The 13,823-nt window shown below is 36.6% G+C and overlaps 1 long non-coding RNA gene across 1 annotated transcript; it reads left to right on the top strand.

The window, feature by feature from the left end:
• The first annotated feature begins 294 nt into the window (after nt 1–294).
• On the top strand, nt 295–9,209 carry LOC122483902. Its single transcript, XR_006297492.1, has 3 exons — nt 295–481; nt 6,992–7,103; nt 8,505–9,209. It is a non-coding gene; the product is annotated as an uncharacterized LOC122483902 (long non-coding RNA).
• Nucleotides 9,210–13,823: the final 4,614 nt, after the last annotated feature.

The raw sequence follows: 13,823 nt of genomic DNA, 5'->3' as shown, positions 1-13,823 counted from the left end.
AGGTTAAGTGACCTACCAGAGGACATACGACCACTAACTGGTAGCATTAAGACTTGACTCCAGTGTGCTTTCTTTCTCCACTAGTAGTTCTTAAAATTGTAGGCCAAAGTTTTCCTAATTGCAAAATCTCTCAAGCTGCCAACTTGATACACAAGTATAATGCAAATTACCTCCCCCCCCCCACCCCCCGGGTATAGGATATGGAGAGAAATAGAATACTACATATAGTAAGATTAAATTAAACAAAACATGCTGCATGGAAAAAGTTTACATAAATGTATTTGATGTTCTAGTGAGCACTTTTAATGGGTGTTGGAAACTGCTCAGAAGTGAGAGACTGAGGCTATAAGACATGGGCTGCCTCTCATCAGCCAGCTCCGTCCTGATTCAACACTCAGAATCTTTTCACAGTGTCAGACTGCTGCTCTACTTAAGAAGAGAGGAAGAAGAATTTTCAATACCAAAAAATAGGGAGGAAAAGGTATGTATAGTACTAATGTCATGGAAAAATACCAAATGCATTAAATTTGTCATGCAATTCATTCTAAATAACAGTGCACTTCAAAAATGACACCCAAAATGATATTCCAAAAGCTATCGTGCCTGCAAAAATCTTTACAATGTACACTATTAGAGTACAACATTTTAAACCAATTATTTCATTAACTGCCTTGCTATTATATGTAAGACAGATTTTCTTTGGTGAGTGAATAGAGATGCAGATCAGGTTTGATAATAATAGAGGCAGAGTATGACTAAGAGCTTTATGTACCAGTAGTTCTGAAAGTGGTTAGCAAACTGAAAGGTAAATTAGAAACTGAAGGTGATGTCAGATTACAGTGTGACTTAAAGAGAAGGAGTCTAGAAGCTTTTATTTTCACCATATTACCTGTCAAGGCCAAGTGGGAAGCTAAGATTCAGTTTATTTTTATATAAACTGTAAAACATTAAATGATATTCTGACCTTTCCAGTTTTACTATATGGAGATTACAGAGCATTTAGTTGTAATGTACAATTTACTTGGTCTTGTCTATTTATGCTTGATATTTCCATGCAGAATAACTTTTAAATGCACAGAGCACATAGGAAAAGTTCGCAAGCAATGTTCAAATTTTACCTTGAAGCGTAAGTACTTAATGCAGAATACTGATTCTTCATATTAATACTCTGTCTGAGCAGAGAGGTTTTTTGCAATATAGCTATACTTAGCTTTGTCATGTGAAGGAAAATGAGATATTAACTCATTTTAGACAAGTTCACCAGCTATTATATATCATTCTGATAAAGCCAATGACCAACTGTGCTCAGAAGAGGGGCCTGTGTAGTTATTAAAAAGCAATTATTAGTAAAGTTTGGAAAATGTTCTTTTTGTAAAAAGCTGATGATTATATAATAGGTGAAATGGATAAAGGAATAAATAATAACCAGTTTACTGAAGAACAAGTAGGAAAATGATTGCAAGTAGAGAATTGATTTCCTACTTTGATGATAGATGTACTATTGCCCTTCACTTCCAACCAAACTCAAATGACAAAAGTTCAGGCTTAAGAAAAGCTTTCTTTATAGAGAATTCAGATTATCTATCACTGAAAATTTCTTTTAAACTTTGAACATAATTCAAGGATATCACAAAAAAGAACATATATTTTCACAAAAGAACATACATTTTCAACTATATAGAGGTTGTTCCCTATTCATATATGTATGGAGACACATTCACGCATGCACACAAAACACACCACATAGAATACAGATTATAAGGAAATACATTAAAACAGCGATTTTAGGATTACAGGGGACATTATCCTACTGTGCTTTTATATGTTTTCTACAAAATTATATCACAAATTAATTGATTGCAAAGTGTTATTTCTGAATTAATCAGAAAAGTTTCCATTTGGGCCAAGAAAAAATGTGTTTATGGTGGAATTGACTCAGAATTTCAACATTTGGAGGTTGATATCTCAGGCCCTCCACATCCTTCATCTGTTTGATAATGGGCAAATAATTTAACTATATTTTTTTTCTGCCTACTCTTCTAAAAATATAATATTTGAAGGATTCTTGTAAGAATTACATATAATTTTTGTCAAATTCATGAGTTCTAATATATTGTGAGTTTTTTAAATAACTTATTTTCCTTACTCTTATTCTTTTATTTTTAAGTTTTTAGTGTTTATTTTTGAGAGAGAGAGAGAGCAAGAATGAGCGGAGGAGGGGCAGAGAGAATGGGACACACAGAATCTGAAGTAGGCTCCAGGCTCTGAGCTGTCAGCACAGAGCCCAATGAGGGGCTTGAACTCACAAACCATGAGATCATGACCTGAGCGGAAGTCAGACACTTAACCGATTGAGTGACCCAGGTGCTCTTCTTTTAGAAGAGTTACATTCACAATAATTTTAAAGTATGTTTTTGTTTCATAATAAACTATTTTCAGTAGGAGCAGCTACTATTTGAACAAGCACCTGGCTTTAAATAAAGATGTTGGAAAAAACATTCTTCCATTCTTTCATAAGATTATTTTGGTTTGTTCAAATACGGTTCATGGTAAATGTTTTAGGATCTAAATCTTTATTTATTTATTATCATTATTATTATTATAGCTTTTACTTATTTTGAGAGAGAAAGTGCAAGTGAGGGAGGGGCAGAGAGTCCCAAGAAGGCTCCACACTGTCAACATAGAGCCCCATGCCAGCTCCAACCCAGGAGCCATGAGAACACATGACCTGAGCAGAAGTCACATGCTTAACTGAGCCACCCAGGGGCCCGAGTATCTAAATCTCTGAGAAAAAATCTTTTACAAAATATTTATGGGTTTTTTTTCTTTCTTTAGTAAAGTATGTTAAAATCTGAGCAAAATCACAAAAGAAAACAGTAACAATAAACTCATATGCTAATCCCCCATTGCCAATTAGGTAGTAGGAATTCTTTTGACTAAATGTACACATCATCTTATATTTAAAATTTTGTTACAGGTCACTATTCTTTACCATTTTTTTTTTTAATGTTAAGAAAATTTTGTGGTTTGATTGGATAACGAGGCATTGACACATCTGAATAAATCAATATCTGGGCCCTGAGGCAACTGTTTTCTCCTTCATTTCTTTGGGTTGCCCGAGCAACTTGTAAATAGATCAAAACAAAACAAAACAAAACAAACAACCTTTTGCATTACTTAAATTTTTCCAAGGCATGTGCTGGTACAATATAAATCTCTGACAGATGCAACAAGTTGAAACATCATGCACAATACCTTGGACTGCACTGCTCCCAAGGCGGCCCTGCTCATTTGTGTCTGATATTTGGAGCATCTGGAAGAGTGTGAATAGCATTGGGAAGAGGAGGAAGGAGGCAACAGCATGAGTGCCTGGCTGGGAGTGGGTGAGCCCAAGTTGTGCAGGGCAAGCCTGAACGTGTCATTGGTGCAAACCGAAGAACTCTTGATGGTCTTTAATAAAAACGTCTGGTGGAACCTCATGATAGGGTCTTCAACAGCCTTGAGCTGGCTCACAGCCAAGTTAATTCTGCAGCTATCTGGTGTGGCTGATGGTCCTGCACCGTGATGCTGTGCTGGATTTTCTGGGACAGAATGCTAAACACCTTTCCGACAAGGGCAACTTTTCCTCGGAACTGCTGTCCTTCCCGTGTAAGGCATGATGCGTCAATATAAATTGCACCTAGTTGTGTTCTATCATTACCAAATCACTGGTAGTAATGTTGAATGAAGCTGGATCCAGTCCCCTCCCAAGTTGACTGGGCTGTCATGGGACTTGATGAGACTCAAGGCACTGGCACCATAGCAGCAGTGGCAGCGGCGACCCAGCCCCGTCTCCTTACTTTACCATTTTAGAACTAAAATCACCTGTAACATCTTTTGTAGTTTCAAGTAAAAAAAAAAAAAGTGAATTTATAAAGCTTGCTAAATCTGACAACTGATTAATATACTCAAGAATTTGATATACTCTCAGATATTCTGAAATTTATTTTCAAAGCTTGACTTAGCTGAAAATAAGTTGAAATAGATTTTTCCTCACACACTTTATTTTGTAATATTATAGGTAATAGTAAGGTTGTGTGGATTGAGGACAAAAATAAGAAAGCAAAAGATGCATCTCTGTAGGAAAATGGGCAAGAAATGAAAATATTGCAGATCATAATATATATGTATATATATATTTTAAATCCCTCAATGTATAATCCTATTTTTTGGATATACATGTGTTTATACTCAGAGAAGATGATTAAAGGTCCCACAGACTACCACAAACACCTCTCCATTCTCTAATTATTAAAATTACTTGTAATCAGCTTTCTGAAAATACTCTTATCTAACATCTTTAAGCAGCCCCCAAAACCTCTGGCAGAGAGAATATATCCTATCAGCCACAGCAGCACCCCTAAGCCATTTCTTAGGATTAGCCCAAGAACCACCATTCTCAGATGACCCTACTGAACTTCCAGATCATGACATTAAAACACAGTGACAGTTAGCTGGAGGGTTGCAGCTGCATTTTCCTTTCTTCTGTTAATGGTAAAGCTCTGAAGTCTGCTTAAGGGAAGGATTGCACAACTTCCATTTTCTGACTGCCTAAAATTATTTTTCTGAGAAATGATCCTTATAGATCACTAGCAGGCAAAATTGTTCTATTTTAGAAGACCCCCTAAAACAGGTAGAATATATAGGAAGGGTTATTCTCCTCAAAATATAGAATAAATGCTCTGCCTTTAAAGGAATATTTTTGGATAGAAAGCTTTAAAAACAGAAGCAGGAAGGGTAAAAGCACATTGGGGCTCAGTGCCAGAGGTAAATGCATATTGTATTAAAATTCACCTGAATGTGAGGACTGTTTCACTTCATTATCTCCTCTGCCTTCCAACAAATGAATCTGTTTATCAGTATTCCCCAGTCATCAGTGCCATCCATAGGCTTAAAACAGAAAGAACCTTAATGTCTGAAAAAATACAGAGAGCTTCTATACTAACTTTAGAGAATGTGAATCAGTCAACATTATTTACACGTAGTTATAGTCAGTAGACAGAGCTTTGCTAGAAATAATACAATTTACACCCAAAATAGAAATATATACTTCTTGTCAGAGTTAGGACAAAGTATTTTGCATTTTCATAACCAGGTTAAAGTAAATTCATATATATGTGTAAACACTACTTTATATTTATTATAATGGTATTACATTGTTGATGATGCTGATCATATGGTAGCAACTGCTACATTATTTATAATAGCTTATACTTAATTTTAGGAATAAAAAAATAGAAGAGAATAAATTTTTCATCGCCGGAATATATGTCCATCTGCATTGTGATTTCATAATAAAAACACTACATTAAACTATTTTTAGTCAAAATTTGGCAATAAGTAAGTTTTAAATATAGAAACAAGGATATCATTGTTTAAGAATTTTTTATTTAGGTATTTCAGTTGTAGAGCACAGATTCATTCATTTCTGTTGACCAAGCATTTCTTGAAAACTTACTAAGATTAAGAAATAGGAAGAAGAGGTTCTTGACATTAAGAAATGTACTGTTTAATAGGAAGTGAAGCAAACAAAAAAAGATCATAATGTTATGGTGAGTCCTATAATAAAAGTATGCAAAGCATATGCTGAGAGAAATCATAAAGGTAGACACTTAGTCATGAAAAGGTTGCAAAAAGGATGCTATCAGTGTTAAGTCTCAGATGTTTGACCAGCAGATTTTGCCTTGTTTTATAAGGTCATAATATGTAATATTAGTATATTGTATAATATAAATGTGTTAGAATATGGGAAAATGTATTAAAGAAAAATGTGTCTTTAGTTGTTGGCACAACTCAAACTCACTCCTGCGGTAGCATTAACAGTTAATATACTTTGCTCTCTTCTAGTAGTTGTGGGCTGCTGTAGACTCTCACACAAATAGGCAGATGCCCTATTAAACCTGAAAATTTGGGGTCATCACTTTCAACTTGGCTTTCAGTAATCCCTTCATATCTATCAGTCTGTTTGGTCTGCTATAACAAAAAATGTTATAAGCTAGATAGCTTATAAATAGCAAATGTATATTTCTTACAGTTCTGGAGGCTGGGAAGTCCAATATCATGGCACCTGCAGGTTCAATGTCTGCTGAGAGCCAGTTTCTTCATAGATAGCTATATTTTCACCATAAGCTCACATGGCAGAAGGAGCAAAAAAGTCTTCTAGAGTCTCTTCTAGAAAGGCACTAATTCCATTCATGAGGGCCTTGCTTTCATGACCTAATTGCTTTCCATAAGCCCCACCTCCTAAACCCACCACATTGGGCATCAAGTTTCAATTTATGAATTTGGGGTGATGGGCATAAACAGTTCATTGTAATGTTCTAATATATTTTCTAATCAGTTTTCTTGAACATATCTGTAACAACATTTAAAACTTTTAGGGGTATCTGGGTGGCTCATTGGGTTAATTGTCCAACTTTGGCTTAGGTCATGATCTTGCTATTGGTGAGCTCGAGCCCTGCATCAGACTCTGCTAACACTCAGAGCCTGAAGCCTGCTTTGGATTCTGTATCTCCCTCTCTCTCTGCCTCTCCCCACCCCTCAAAAATAAATAAACATTAAAAAAAATTAATAAAGTAACATTTTATGCATTCTGAGCATCTACATTGTATCATATTTCACTAAAAAAGTTCATAAAACAAAAAAATTCCAATTCCTGGCACAATGATCCAAACCTACTTCTGCAGACCTACCATCTGTGATTTCATACATGCTTTGGTCAAGACTGTGTTCCTCCTCTAATAAAGGCAGTCTTCATTTTTGCTATAAATGTCAGCCTCTCTCTGAATCCTTTTATTTCTAGTTTTTCTGGTCTTATATCTTCTGTTTGTGGGTCCTTATTTACCCCTTTGAATTTTATTCATATGTTTCTTATATTATCTAGTGACTTCTATCTTAAAATTAAAAGTTGAGATTTTATGATTCAATAACTGTCCTTTCCTCTTCTTCATAGTCACATATGATATGTGCTGACTACAATTCCTGTTTCCATCTCCTCATCTCTCATTAACTCTCAGTGCCCTCCAGTCTACCATCTAGCCCACCACAGCACCAGATAACTCCAGGTCAGTCTAGCAGGATTTTCCATTCAATGAAAACATTTTATTCTTCACAATATTTGATATAGTATCCAAGACTGTCAAGAACTCAGCTGATTAAATATTTGCTAGTCTTCTTTATTTCTAAGGAAATCTTTAAATAAAATATAAATATAAACACATAAAGTGATGGGACCCAAGAATAAAAAGCAGTCATTAAATGTTTTCAATTATTTGTGTCTTTATACTCCAAAGTGACAGAAAACAACACAATCCTCCTCAACACTAAATGACAGTAAATAAATTTTAAAAGGAAGAAGCCTAGGTAATGTTAATTGGGAAAACAATTCTTTATTTAGAATGGTGTAGCATGCATTTTCTCTAAGGAGAACTGCTAATTTTTAAGGTTATGCTTCCAAGTAGGAGTTGTAGTAAGAGAAATAACAGGTCATGACTTCTTGTCGTGTAAGGAGAAAAGCTAGAAAGGGAGTTTTGCTGGATTTTAACATGGACTGAAACCTAAGCCCAATCTGAAGCCTGAAGGAAGGGATAGATGGAAGCACAAAAGAGGTCCTATGATTGAGGGAGGGACAGAGGTCACAGAACTGGAAGATGAGGAGGAGAAAGTGCAGGTAAGAATGGATATGAAACCAGGAGAGTCTGTTCTGTGAAGAAAGCCTCCCTGGTGTCATATACCATCCTAAAGCTGAAGTTTGGGAGGTTTCTCCTGTGCTGTGCAAGTCAAAGTCCAAGTTGACTGGAACTTGAATCTTAGTACTTTCTTGGTTTTAACTCCATTTTGAGATTTCCCAGAGCCTTCCAAACAGAACTTTTCATTCTAGAATACTATCCTCACGAAGTCTAACTGGAACAGAATAACAGAGGGAATGGAGGCTTGATGCACCCTACTCCCTTTCTGTCTCCACAGAAATAAGGACCATCCATCCCCATGAGGAGACTTTTATGAGGCGTCCCCATGGCAAGAGGAGGCAGTGAAGACACCCACTGTTTTGGGACAGTTGGTCTCTACAAATGCAGGACAGAAAGTAAAACCACACTTGATAGTACTCTTTAAGTTAGTTTGGGGACATCTTTTCAGAAGGAAGTAGGCAGAAGTACCTAGGATACACGCAATGATAACCCCCTTCTTCATGAATGCCTTTAAGAAAATTATTTCTAGATTTCTGCCACTTATCCCAGTCTCCTCCCATGATTCGTATTAACCAAAACTTTAAATGTTCAAATTTCTGTCTTGACCCAAATTTATCAGTCACCAAACTCAAGTGAATTCTATCTCAAAAATATTTCTTCAGTACAAAACTTGTCTAGCTTCATGGCAGCAGCTGGTCTAAGCCACTAAGATTTCTTGCTTCGTTTCCTGCAATAGCTTTCTAGTTAGGAACATTCACTCTTGCTTCTTGCTTCCAGATGATTCTCCACAAAGCATCCAGACAGTTCTTTCAAAATGTAAGTTTTATCTCTTGTTTTCTTGCATAAATATTTCAGTGGCCTTCCTTGCTTTTAAATGAGATCTCCTAAATTCTTACCATGGTATATAAAATCATGCCTAAATGTCTCATCTAAGAATGCTACACTTTCCTTTACTCCTAAGCCCTGAACCACAATCACAGTACTGGAGTTTCTCCTACTTTCCAAGCTACTAGGGACCTCATTTCTTCTCTTTTTATATCTCTGCCACAAAAGAACTTTCTTTTAGCCTTTAACAGTCACTTCCTTGTTTTCATCCGGGATGATTTCTATATATCTTTTATAAGTTATCTTAAGTATCAGCTATTTGTGGATGCATTCCTCTGAATCCAAACTCAGACTATGTTCCTCTGGTGTCTGTGTGTGTGTGTGCATGTGGTATGTACTCCCTGTATCCTAGTTTTTCTTCGTACATCTCTACTCTAAGTATGTGTATCATTGTTATTTAGGTCTATCTTACCCTACTTGACCAAAACCTTATTTTGGAAAGGGACTGGGTCCATCTCAATGTAATTTTGTGCTTTCAAGAGCACAAAGCAGCCTTCTTTCAGTCCTTTTTCTTCCCTCCCTGACAGTTTTCTGGATCTAAAGACATACATTTTTCTTTATTTTAATTTTTATTCTGAGAAAGAGAGAGAGAGTGTGTGTATGTGAGTTGGGGGCACAGACAGAGAGAGAGAGAGAGGGAAAGAGAGAGAGAATCCTAAGCAGGCTCCACGCTCAGCACAGGGCCTGACACAGAGCTCAATCCTAGCTGGGATCATGACCTGAGCCAAAATCAAAAGTCAGATGCTCAACTGACTGAGCCACCCAGGCACCCCTAAAGACACATATGCTTTAAAATGAGAGTTGGGAGAAGTAATGGATCAGGGTGTGAGAATAAATATAATCAAACATCAAAATAGTAACAACAGACAAGTAAGCCAAAAGAATGGATATGAATAAAGTAAAAGAGAAGTACAGCCTAGAAGAGAGAGATCTGGAAACTTAATATCCCAAGCCAGTGCCAATTATCTTTTCAGAAATTAAAAATTTGAAAAACCCACATGGGTTAAAACTTCCTTTTTGTTTCCATGTGTTAATAAAATACACTTTTTGGAATGTCGCCCACCATTCCACTTTCAAACACAACAGTTGTTTTAAGTTCTTCATGGCTGCTTAGAGTCATTCCCACCTGCATATAACTTTTTTAATAATTACAGTGGAGGTTTATTTTGTACTGATTGATTCACTCACCTTACCATGGACATTTTCCTGCAGTGTTTACAGTAATCACTTTAGTAAGAGCATACCATGCCACTGAATTACTACAATTCACTGACTGTTCCCTGATTTCTAACCATTTTTCTACTAATTTTCTTCTATAAAAATAAGTCTATAGTAATAGCTGGTTTCATGGTCATTTATTTTTCAAAGTCTAATATTTTTTAGGTTCCTCTTACCAGAAAGATATTGATGTCAAAGTATGAATATTGCTATGTATCTAAATATAAACTTCAAAATGCTTTACATGAATCTTTTAAAAGCCACAAATGAGAGAGGCATAACTGTATATCAAGTTAATGGAACGTATGTAAGGAGAAAAAATATGGATTAAAGTCAGAGTAACTGGCCTAAATGCCTCGGCTCTGTAAATTAACTATCTTCCTTTCTTATCTTGTCTCTCCCTTCCCCCACCTCTCACTCTCTTTTTTGTCTTTTGTTGTCTGCTGTGATTGTTGACAGCCTGCAAAAGCATCCTAGTCTATGTGAAATTAGCTTTCCAAAAGGCAAAATTGCTATTTGAGAAGATAACATTCAAAATGATTCCTGTGAATCAGATAGTCTATTGTGAGATGGACTGAATTATGCATTGAGTTGCCACAGATTGAATATTCCTATTTCAAGAACTTTTTTTCTTCCCATATCTTATAAAATAGGAGCCAGAAAGTGGAAGGAATTAAAGGTTTCCTCTTCCTTTTCGATTTCACCCCTTCCTATCAGCCTCCTTTCTTACCTCATTGTCTTTCCCAGTCATCTTCCTAGAGATACATATTTAAAACACAAGTAATGCATTCTAATTGTTTTGTTGATGTTTAATTGCGAGGAAGAGCTTCATCACTATAGCAAACTCATTTTGCATTTCAGAAGAACACATTAACTTTCTGCAGAAATATTTTTGCCAAAGACTTTGTTTTGATACTGCTTTAATTTTCTTTAAGCCTAATTTTCTTTCTGTATTCATTATGTAATGGAGCTTTGAAAAAAATGGCAATCTCTGTGTTTTGCCTTGAGCTAGCAAAGGATTGTTGTTGTTTTTTAAGGAAGTACAATTGCTAAGAAAAATTAATGGATAATTCAGCAACAATTTTACTCCTGCAAGCGTAAAGAAAAAAGAAAAAAGGCATACATGAAGAATAAAAACCTTAGAAAGTAATGGATGAATGGTTACAATGTCTATTGGAATGCCCAGTGTAAAAAAATACAGATGGTGGTGTAGATTTAAAAGGACATATAGGCACAACTTAAATATCTTTTCTTTAAATAACATAACTCTCTAGAGTATGTCCTTAGGTATTTACAGAGATTTCAATTGCATTTTAACTGATCAGTTGAAAAACTAAAAATTCTGTGATTATGAGAATGAGTGAAAGGGTAAATCAAAGGATGATTTTTTTTTTTAAGAATTTGGCATTCTTTTTTTTTTTTAACGTTTTATTTATTTTTGAGACAGAGAGAGACAGAGCATGAACGAGGGAGGGGCAGAGAGAGAGGGAGACACAGAATCGGAAGCAGGCTCCAGGCTCTGAGCCATCAGCCCAGAGCCCGACGCGGGGCTCGAACTCACGGACCGCGAGATCGTGACCTGGCTGAAGTCGGACGCTTAACCGACTGCGCCACCCAGGCGCCCCTCAAAGGATGATTTTTAAGCTCCACCTAGTATCCTTACTCTGCTAAATTAAATAATAATGTGGACTATTTGGGAATCTTGTAGGAGAAAAAACAGATGGATACATGCAAATAGTGAAAAACTCAGGCCTTCTATGTAACATTTTCTACACAATATAAAGCATCATAAATGTTGATTGCAGGTTCAGCACAAAGGTCATAAAAACATACAGACCATTCACCAGGTTCATCTTTTCAACCCCCCTTCATTCTAACCCCCCATCCAATCCCCTTCACAGAACTTCTCAAATTGCTCCCTGATCCCTTCTAGGTCTTGGTTCCCACTGCAGCATCTATTATATGAAATGTAACTTTGTCTCCTTTTGGCCAGAGTATGATCAGAGAAATAGACTAGTAGGACATACAATTTCAGAGATTATGCTCAAAAATGTAACACGTATGCTTGTGAGGGCTGGCACAAGTTCCCAAATCCATAGGGCAGGCTACAGGAAAGGGCACGATGGAACTCTCGGGCTTAAGCTAAACCTACTGTCCACCATGGAATTTCTCTTCAAGAAAACCTCAGTTCTACTCTTAAGGTCTTTCAACAAGACTGAACCAGGCTCACCCAGATGAATTAGAATAATCTCACTTACTTAAAGTCAACTGACTATGGAATTTAATTATACTTACAAAATGCCATCACAACACCTAGATTAATGTTTGAATGAGTAACTGAAGGCAATAGCCTAGCAAGTTAAAACCTAAAATGGACAGCCACAGTCCATGCCTTGTAAACTTAGCACACATACACACCCGAAACCAAACTTAATCCTCAAATAGAGACAACATGGGGTGCCTGGATGGCTCAATCAGTTGAGTGTCCAATGCTTGATTTCAGCTCAGGTCATGATCCCAGAGTCATGGGATTGAGCCCTGCATCAGGTTCCTTACCGAGTGTGGAGCCTGCTTAAGATTCTCTCTCTGGAGAAGATTCCCCCTCTGCCCCTTCTCTGCTTGTGCACACATGCTCTCTCTCTCTCTCTCTCTCTCTCTCTCTCTCTCTCTCTCAAAAAAAGAATAACAAAGTCATACTTCTACAAAACATGATTCAGGTATCTTGCATAAATCTGAAAACAGGCCAATCCTTTCCCTAGGAGAGAATGCAAAGTATTGATGTAATGCTCACTTTCTTCTTTGATATGCTTTAAATTATATACTGTGATATAAAGTTTATTATAAATACCTCTTACATGACAGGGGGATAAGAGGAAGAAGAAAATATATCTAGCAGGTGTATGTATATAAATGTGCATATATATAAACATATTTATATTAAGAAAAATACACATAACTATTACAATCCTCATTTCTGCAACTGATCACATAGTTGTAGCAGGAATTTATAACTACTTTCTCCTCTAATTCCAGTTCCATTCTTCAAGGGTCTAGGCCATTAGCAGTCCTATCTGAATTGTACTTTAACCCTGATTTTAATCGTAGGACATGACAGCACTAGGAGATACCCTAGGGAATGTTCTGTATATCAGACATACTCTTCCTTACTTCTGTTATTCAGTAACAACCCAATTACCCCCTTGATAATCTGGATCAGTCAGCCCAGACAGTAACATTGTAATTCTCACTTTATCCTGCTAATTCAGAGGCACACAGAGCCCAACGTGCCCAGGAGGCAACCTCATCTTCCAGTTCAGTGATATTATTGTTTCATCTCCTTGTGGATACATTCTTTCTTTTCCTTTGGAACTAAGGACTCTAGACCAACAAAACCTAAGGTCATGGGAATAGAACATCAAATGTTTGTGTAATACAGAATTGAATCACTCCAATTTCCATTCTTCAATTCCTGCATCAATGAATGCTAGCTGTGGAAGAAATTGCAACATATAATAGATGCTAATTTAGATCATATACAGACTCCTGCAGGACACTGCATAGGTCCTATAAGGTATTGCCACCTATCTGGCACTATAACAGAGTCTTCAGAAGACTATTTTACCATTCACTTCAGGATGATGCAAACATGATAAGACCAGCGATTTTCAGGAGCATGGGCCCATGCCACACTTTATTTTCTGTCCAGTGAATGTCTTGAATAGAAGCGATGCTGTGTGGAATACCTTGGAGGTGGATAAGGCATGGTAAAAGTCCATGGGTGGTAGTTTTGACAGAAGTATTGAGTTCAGGGCAGGTAAATCATATCCAGGGTAACTGTCTATTCCAGTACGAATAAAGTACTATTTCTGTGATGGAAGCTGTCCAGAGTTATCAGTCTACCATCAGGTAGCTGGCTGATCAACTTGGGGATCCAGATGTATTCTAGCGTGCCTAGTTTTATTCTCTACTTCTGGCACAGTAGACAATCAGCAG

The sequence above is a fragment of the Prionailurus bengalensis genome, chromosome A1 (assembly GCF_016509475.1).
Source record: "Prionailurus bengalensis isolate Pbe53 chromosome A1, Fcat_Pben_1.1_paternal_pri, whole genome shotgun sequence".
Taxonomy (NCBI): domain Eukaryota; kingdom Metazoa; phylum Chordata; class Mammalia; order Carnivora; family Felidae; genus Prionailurus; species Prionailurus bengalensis.
The sequence above is the reverse complement of the archived record's forward strand: the minus strand, read 5'-3'. Positions and strand labels throughout refer to the sequence as shown.